The sequence below is a fragment of the Camellia sinensis genome, chromosome 3 (genome assembly GCF_055761805.1).
Source record: "Camellia sinensis isolate YWXY chromosome 3, ASM5576180v1, whole genome shotgun sequence".
Lineage (NCBI taxonomy): Eukaryota > Viridiplantae > Streptophyta > Magnoliopsida > Ericales > Theaceae > Camellia > Camellia sinensis.
This window is the reverse complement of record NC_138963.1, coordinates 38,014,881-38,023,821: the sequence shown is the minus strand read 5'-3', so window position 1 is coordinate 38,023,821 and position 8,941 is coordinate 38,014,881. Positions and strand designations below refer to the sequence as shown.

General features: G+C 37.9%; 1 long non-coding RNA gene across 1 annotated transcript; it reads right to left on the bottom strand.

Annotated features, from left to right (window-relative positions):
- Nucleotides 1-3,661: 3,661 nt before the first annotated feature.
- On the bottom strand, nucleotides 3,662-8,460 carry LOC145822473 (uncharacterized). Its single transcript, XR_014363776.1, has 3 exons — nucleotides 8,302-8,460; nucleotides 3,886-3,963; nucleotides 3,662-3,803 (listed from the first exon to the last, which is right to left on the bottom strand). It is a non-coding gene; the product is annotated as an uncharacterized LOC145822473 (long non-coding RNA).
- Nucleotides 8,461-8,941: the final 481 nt, after the last annotated feature.

The following is an 8,941-nucleotide window of genomic DNA, read 5'->3' as shown; positions in this document are numbered from 1 at the left end:
TTTTTACAATGTCAACTTTTTTTTTTTTTTTTTTTTTTTTTTTTTTTTTTCTGTCCAGAAATTTACAAAAAAAATCTGCATGCATGTATTATTTGTGTATTAATTTGGCTTTTCACCTTTCTAGCCCTTTCTTGCCCACATGTGATGGGAACGACTGAGTATCAGGTTTAAGAAAGGAGAAAAACAGAGATAGTTTCAAATTCATTGCGAACCTAGGGAATGGTTGGAATTTGTGTTCGTTGCAACCTAATTATCCAGTGATAGTCAAATGTTAACCAAAAATTTGAGCAATTGACCAATTAAGGTGAATAATGATGATTATAAGGCGATTGGATGCACAAAATAGTAGATGCACCTCTGTTAAGCTTCTAAAATGCCCCCAAAAAAGAAGAAAGTAATATATATATATATATATATAGAAAAATTGTTGTTGGAACATAGTTATGTGAATTGTAATAATTTTGTTGATCGGTTTTTGAAATTGATGCTTATTTTTGTTGTGCTGATGCTGTAGTGCTTGTTGTTAGAGTTGTTAAGTAGTGGAGGAATATAGGAGTTCAGGGAGGGAAGGGCTTATTTTTAAGGTTGATTTTGAGAAGGCATATGACAATGTGGATTGGCAATTTTTAGATTTTGTTATGGATAAGAAAGGATACGGTGGGAGGTGGAGATCTTGGATTAGGGGTTGTTTGTCGACCTGCAATATGTCAGTTATAGTTAATGGGAAACCAGGGGAGTGTTTTAGGGCTTCGAGAGGACTTCGACAAGGGGACCCTCTTTCTCCCTTCCTTTTTATTTTGGTGGCGGATGTTTTGGGTAGGATGGTTGATAGAGCTAAAGAAACAGGTCTTGTAGAGGGGTTGGAGGTGGGGCGGGATAGAGTTAGTGTGACCCATTTACAATATGCGGATGATACTATCTTTTTTTCTACGGGGGATGAAAATCAGATATTCAACTTGTATTCGATCTTGAGAATCTTTGGGCTTATTTCGGGACTCAAGGTTAATTTGGGAAAAAGTAGTGTGGTGGGAATTAATATGCAGCAAGATCACCTTCAGAGTAGGGCATCTCTTTTAGGTTGTGGTATAGAGTCCCTTTCGATTAAGTATTTGGGTCTTCCTTTGGGGGGTAATCCTAGGAGTGAAGCTTTTTGGACTCTAGTAATGGAAAAGATTGGCAAAAGATTGGACGGCTGGAGCAAGGCTTTATTATCTCGAGGGGAAAGGTACACTTTGGTTAAGACTGTTTTGAGCGGAATTCCTATCTATTATTTATCTTTGTTCAAGATTCCGGTTAAGGTGGCAAGGTCAACAGAAAAGTTGATGCGGGATTTTCTTTGGGAAGGTAAGGATGAGGGGAAAAATGATCATTTGGTGAATTAGGAGGTGGTGTCGTTATCTAAGGAGAAAGGGGGTTTGGCTATCGGTAACATTGTTGCTAGGAACTTGGCCCTTCTTGGCAAGTGGTTATGGAGATTTCCACTGGAGATTGATTCATTATGGCATTCGATTATTAGAAGCAAATATGGGATTTAGGACAATGGTAGGGATTCACGAGTGGTTTTAAGGGGTAGTTGCCGTGCTCCTTGGAAGTCAATTTCTCAAATTTTCACATATTGGTCTCGACATCTTTCTGTAAGGGTGGGTAATGGGGAAGTTGTTCGGTTTTGGGAGGATGTTTGGATGGGTCAATCTTCTTTTGCCGCGGATTTTCCGCATCTTTATCAAGTGGCTCTTTCTCATAATTCTTCAATTGCTTCCATGGCTTGCTCTCTCTTAGCTCCAATTGCTTGGAACTTTGATTTTTCTCGAAATCTTAATGATAGGGAGGCTTCACAGTTGGTTTCTTTATTATCTAGAGTTGATCACTTTTCTTTATCTCCTCTTTTGGAGGATAAGAGGGTTTGGGCACTTCATTCGTCCGGCATATTTTCTTGCAAGTCTTTTTTTGACTACATCATCGATAATCCTCAAATCCCTCAATTCCCTTTTTGTAAAAAAGTTTGGAAGGCTTGTGTTCCCTTAAAGGTAAAGGTGTTCATGTGGGCCTTGATTCATGGGGGAATTTTGACCAATGATACATTGCAGAAAAGGAGACCAAATCGTCTTTTAAATCCTCAGTGGTGTATTCTGTGTTGTAAGAGTGGGGAATCCGTGGATTACTTATTCTTGCATTGTCCAATAGCTTTGAATCTATGGCATAGATTGTTTCGTGTTGGAAACGGTATGTGGGTGGCCCCAAAAAGGAGCGTGCATATGCTCGTAATTGATTTTCATACATTTGGAGGATCGAAGAGAGCCAAAATTTTATGGACTTGTGTGGTCTTTGCAACTTTTTGGGTGCTATGGTGGGAGCGTAATCAGAGGTTGTTTGAAGATAAATTTCGGGAGGTGGATTGTTTATGGGATCATGTTTGTCACTTATCTTCTTTTTGGGCGTCGGGGAACTCTTTATTTAAAGGAGTTCCACTCTTTTTGTTAGCTAGAGATTGGTTAGCGGTGTGTTCTTTGTAGGCTTTTGATTGTTTTTAGTCGGTTAGGAGCTTTTTCTTGTTGTCTTCTCACTGTTTTGTATTCAGAGGATGCCTTATCATCTTCTCTCCTTTTTCAGTTTTATTAATAAAACTTTTGTTGTTGATCAAAAAAAAAAATGGTTATGTCGGGAGCTTTTGCGCATGCTTTTACATATAAACATTAGTTTTCCTTTAAAAAAAGAGATAAAAATGGGAGAAAAACACAGGCTCACATTCCTCTCCATCTGCACACCGAAGTGAAAATCCTTCCCAATCAATTTGTTCTTGATCTTGCTCTCCTTTCCCCCTCATTTTGCTTTATTTTCCTTCCTTTTACCTCTTGTTACAATTCCCTGTTCTTGTTTTTGTATTTATGTAGGATCTTCTTTAATATTTAAGAAAATAATAAAATTGTTCCAGGCTTTGTAGAATAATGCAGTTTTGCCTCCTCTCAAATGGTAACTTCTTCTTCTTCTTCTATTTTTTTTTTTTTTCATGTTCACAACTCCTTTTCTGCCTTTTTTCTTTTATGTTAGCAACCAAGTAACACTGTGGCTAAGTATGGCTTCTTGGTTTTGTGGCTCCAAACTTTTTTTTTTTTTTCCCTTTATTCATTTATTTTTCTAATGTATTTTTTGTAACAAGAAAAATGCATTAACTAAAGAGTGTAATGGAACAAGGATGCTACCAATCCCTTGAAATCAACCCAATATTTTTGTTTAACAACCACACTGTTACCATCACAATTATTCGGGTAGTCGTTGGGTACCACGGGGTCCAATTCTGATTTGTACCACATCGTTGATTTTAAATGATTCGTCCAACACCCAAGAGGGCAAAGACTGCAACGTGGGCAAAAACTTCTATTTGACATGCTAAGTACAAGTTTTTAACTCTGATGCCACTTGCTGGCACAACAGAGGCTTTGTCTAAGAATCACAAATGCACAACAAAATTATCTAGTTGACATCAAATTATGGAGGAGGAGAGGCACATGCAAAGATTTTTACAAAACTATATTCTTATTAAGTTGTAGATTTAGGTCTTTCGGCCTCCCTTCTTACATAAAATCCTGACTACATATGTTTATATAGGCTCAAGTCACTCAACCGTAAATAGTCAAATTTTTTAAACATGAGCAGCCCATATGTTGAATCATATTTTATTTTGCTTAAGAGTAATAAACACTTCATTTATACAAGACAGAGTGAGGCACAATACTGAACACAGTTCTCGGCATATTACACTTAGGGCCTTCAATTCTTCTACTAGAGTACCAGACACCGGCCATCTAGTGCACATATAAACAATGCAACATTTTCAGTCAATAGTTTTGGCAAGAGCAACATAAGAAATAGTATGCTATCACAAACCTGTCAAGCCTGAAAATGTATCCCCGTTGATACGATTACTTTCTTTGAATGAATTTACCCAGTTACATCTCGCAAGATCTAAAATTGATGAGCAATAACATTTAGCCAGGTTCTTTGTATGAGCAATAACATTTAGTGAAACTCATCTATGATTAAACACTTAATAGTTAGATTGTATAGCAGTAGGTTTGTAATTCGATTTTGAATGGAAAGTATATATTGAAATTGTTCTTCATAGAAACAACAATAAACACATTAATCTTAATTTTTTATATGCTTAGATTGTAATTTTGACATACAAAGCACAATACAACTTATAAGAAATATTTTGAGAAGTTAAAAGCATGGCTAAGTATGGCTTCTTGGTGTTGTGGCTCCAACCCTTAATCTTTTTTTCTTTACTCATTTATTTTTCTTATTTATTTTTTGTAATAAGTAAAGTGCATTAACTAAAGAATGTAATGGAACAAAAAAGGATGTTTAATTCTAAAACAGGGGTATTTTAAGGTGAGAATGACAAGGAGGTACAGATGTTGTGCGCTGGATTTGAAGATTGAGCAGAAAGTAATCATTGTTCAGGTCGATGAGAAATCACACGAGGAGGTAGTGGACATCAATGAAAGGAATAGGCATAGAAGTTTCACATTGAAAATTGATCTGGGTGGGGTTTTCTAGGCATCACAGGTTCTCAAAGATGTTGGAATCAAGAGTGGGCTGAGGCAGTTCTTCAGGAAGTATATGAACAGTTCTGCTGTCTTCTGTCTTCCGTCTTCAGAGTTATTCAAATAGGAGAGGTGAGTTTGTGGAGTTATCCAAATGGGTGGCTGGGATAAGGAAATCAAGCATTATCATTCCAGCAGGGGTCAATCGACAAGGGTGGAAGGATGTGGCTGAGTTACTGGATACAATCCTATTTGGAACAAGGCAGAAGATCACTGTTAGAGGTACTAAAGGTAAGGATGCCGGGAATGAGGCAAGAAATCTGGCCATGGCAAATGATATTAGAGATGATGTCCAGCAGAGCGGGGCTAATAATGAGGTCCACACAGAGGAAATGAGTCAGCAAACGAGAACAGGGGTAAATAGAGGTAGGTCGTATGCGGAGGTGCTTAAGGCCTTGTTTGGCAAGTGGCTTTTTTAGCCAAAAGCCGAAAAGTCACTAAAAAAACCAAAAAGCTAACAACCTATACCAAAAAGTCATAGATTTCCTTTTCTCTCTGCTTTTTGCACATCTTTTCGTAAAAAATCAAAAAGTCATCTCAAACATACTAGTTTTTTTTCATCATATTTTAGCCAAAAAGCCAAAAAATTACTAAAAAAGCATGTTCCCAAACGAGGCCTAAGTCTCAATCACCATTTTTGTCATCAAATGGTTCTTCGTTAGTTCTCAATCAGGGGGTGGTGTGTGTGAGAGCAGATTTCTTCATAGGTTGGGAGCAAATTGAGAGGGAATTATGTGAGTCTTTCAAGATATCTATCAAGCTTCGTCCCTTCCAGTTGAATCGAGCTTTGTTTTTCACCAAAACCAAAGAAATGGCTGTGTTCTATGGGGATAAAGGTTTGCAATTTTTTGATAAGGGAATTGCAGTAACGTTGGAGAGGTGGTCCGATGAGAAGCATATGAGGTCTAATGTTGTTGTCTCATATGGAGGATGGATCGCTATCTGTGACTTGCTGTTTAATTTATGGAATATAATAATTTTTGAACAGATTGGGGCGAAATGCGGGACTCTTAGAAGTGGACAACAGAACCAAGACCTTTGAAAATCTTTTTGAGGCCTGATTGAAGGTGAGGGGATCAGATTCTAGGTTTTTACCATTCACTGTTGAGATCACGATGGGTGATGGTTCAATCACAGTGCGTATGAAGCCGCTATCGAAATCAATCAAACGTAAAGAGAGTCAACGGCAATGGAGTTTCCGGCAAGGGTTTCCATCGGAGATTGGTGCCGGAGGGAGGGGAGATGAAGAGGCTGAGGGGACAACTGGGACACGTGGATGCCTGGTTCCCAAGGAAGTTGTGGTTCACGAAGAGGCTCATGTTTTTGACACAAGGAATGTCAATGATGAGGGGAGGTCAAGGGTTGATAGAGGTTGTCTTGAACATGGGCCAGTCTTTATGGGCCCCAAGTTAGGAAAGGATATTTTAGGTGGAAATGGGCTAATGGATGATTTTGGGCCTTGGCCATTTTTGGGCTTTTCTCATGCGTCACTCATAGAATAGAATGGTGGTGACGAGGGTTTTAATCTGGGCCTAATTTCCAATCATCATTTAGCCCATGATTTTAATCAAGTGGGAGCAAGCCCTTTGGGCAATAATAAATTTGATCATAACCAGAGTTATGATGGGCATAACCCAGACCACTTGGGTATTTCTTGCCCAGATTTGGATCAAGGGCTTAGTCGGGTTAAGAAGACAAAGGGTAATCCCGATGGTGAGAACATTAGTAACAAGACAACGATCTAGAGGAGGAGATAGGTCTAACAGTAACGATAGTCGACAACAGCATCGTCAGATGTTTGAGGTGTGCGACATCAGTTTGGAGCCTAGGATTGACAAACAGATTCCGAATCCACTGGTTGGGTTAAACCCAAATGAAATTCATTTGGGTTTAGCAGATGTGGTTGACCGATTGACAGGGCATTTTTTATAGATTGGGCGTCTCATTGGAGTTGATGGTTTGGGTGAAGAAGATAATGATGCAATAGAAATTTTACCTGGTGTTGGCCGAATGATTAACGAAGTGGAGGTGGGCATCTGTGATCCACAAGGGGTGCTCCAAGCGTTGGAAGGATATGGCTCTCATGATAGCTTTGATGAATCTCTGGGTCCAAATGAGGAAGTTGATGCCCGTACCGAGAAGGAGAGGGTTGTTGATTTTGACCCAAACCTAAATTGGTTATCTCATGAAGAGGAGGTACCATTTTCTTCTTGTATTAAGCACACTATGGGGTCTGAGGGTGAGGCAGTCTTTGACTCTTGTGAAAAGGTTTGTGATTCTTTTGACAGGGATAACATGAATTCTTCACCTCATTCTCATATTCAGGGTATTCATTCTGTGTCAATCAGGGGAGAGGAGGAGGGGGAGTCATTATTGGGCCCTTTTTTCTTACAATCTAGCAGAATGGTTTCTAACTAGAATGCTAATTTGCCTCTGTTACATGCAAGGAGGAATTCGAACCCACAAGCGAGTAACATGGATATTCATAGGAATGATCTTTCGATGAAGGGGTCTCCTAATCATAGGCTTCAGGGAATAATGTTAGTGGCAATGATGGTGATGAGTCTGAAATGTGGTTGAGAGAAATGAGTAAGTATGTGTCTTTTCCTTTGGAGGAGGATGATGTGCCTCACTTTGCATAATTACTTGACACTCTTGGGCTAGCACTAGTTAGAACCAATGGCAAGAAGTTTCGGTCTAGGAGGGTGGGATTTGCACCTTGGGGGGGTGGCAGTCATAGAGGTTCGGGCTAAGTAGTGAGAGCTTAAGTAATAGAATTTGTCAAATTGATGTATCCTTGTTGTCTCTCTCACTTCTCTCTCGCTTTCTCACTCTCTCACGTTTCGTCTCTCTGCTCCCATTCTTTTTTTGGTGTTGGCATGTAAGGATGATGTTTAATTTGCATTTGCATTTGCTTTTGCTTTGCTTTTGCTTTTAGTTTTGGATGTTTTATGAATGTTTAAGCACTTTTAGGTTAATAGGAATCCCTCTCTTTATTTATTAATTTACTTCAAGTTTTATTTTCATGCATATTACATTATTAAAATCACAAAAAAAAAAAAAAAAAATTATGAATGTATCCCCGCTGTACCCGCATCGTACTTTTTCAAATTTTGACATATCCACATCCCCATATCGCCATATTCGTATCCGTGCTTCCTAGGCTATCATTGATGACTTAAAAAAGTATATTTGTTGAAATTTTTATTTAAGAATGGTTTTTTGGCTTTGGCTTTAGCTAAGGTCTTGTGATATTCACTGATGAAGAAGAACAAATTGAAGCTATTGACCTTGAAGACTCTTAGTTTTGTAGGAATCTTTCTTCTTTATCAAGTTGTCTTTTGCTTTAAGTTTTATTTTTATGCATACTGCATTACTAAAAATTGTTAAAATAATATTTTTTAAGAACGTATCCCCGCCGTACCCGTATCCTAGTTTTTCAAATTTTGTCGTATCGCCGTATCATATCGTATCCGTATCCGTATCCCGTATCCGTATCCGTGCTTCCTAGTTAAAAAGAAAAAAATGTTGAATGTCAATCTATCTAGATTTGGCTATGTAGGCCAAATGTCAGATTAGATCAATTATCAAATAAGAAAAATGAAAAAGCCATCCATATATACACATCTATGTATGTATATACATTCATGTATATGGTAGGTTGAAGTTGCAAGAATCAAACATACAGGCATACCTTAGTTGAAGAAGCAACAAAAGGGCGATATTTTGAACGGTCTCTGGTTCCGGTACATTGCATTCTCATCAAGAAAATGGGTGAAAGAGGCTGATTGTAGGTGGGGCAACTATGGAGAGAAGATAGATGTGTATAGGAACCCTAAAGCCCAAAAGGCATTCATACACACACACACACACACATATATATATAGGATGGATATTTGTGAAATTAATTGTTTGATAGGGGCATTTAAGTTAATTTGACATATAACTAGGGCAAGGTGAGACACATACCTTTCCATTGAACTCACCCTAAACCCATATGAATTTATGTTTTGTTTCCCTAAACATGTTCCAACATACCTACAATCAGCCTATTTTTTCCAATTATATCATTAATAAAATTTTATAATTATTATGTGAACTGATTAATGCCAGTAAATTGTCAGGTGGTTCTTTCTTCTTCTTCTTCTTTTTTTATTAGGGTGGAAAACATTTTCCAAAAAATATTTTTCACATTTTCTGATGTTTGGTACAATGAAAAACGAAAGTCAATGGAAAAAATATTTTTTTATGGTCAATGAAAACTAAACTTATTTGGGCAAAAAATATTTTCCACTTTTAAAAGGCGGAAAACATTTTTTTGAAGTAAAGTCTTA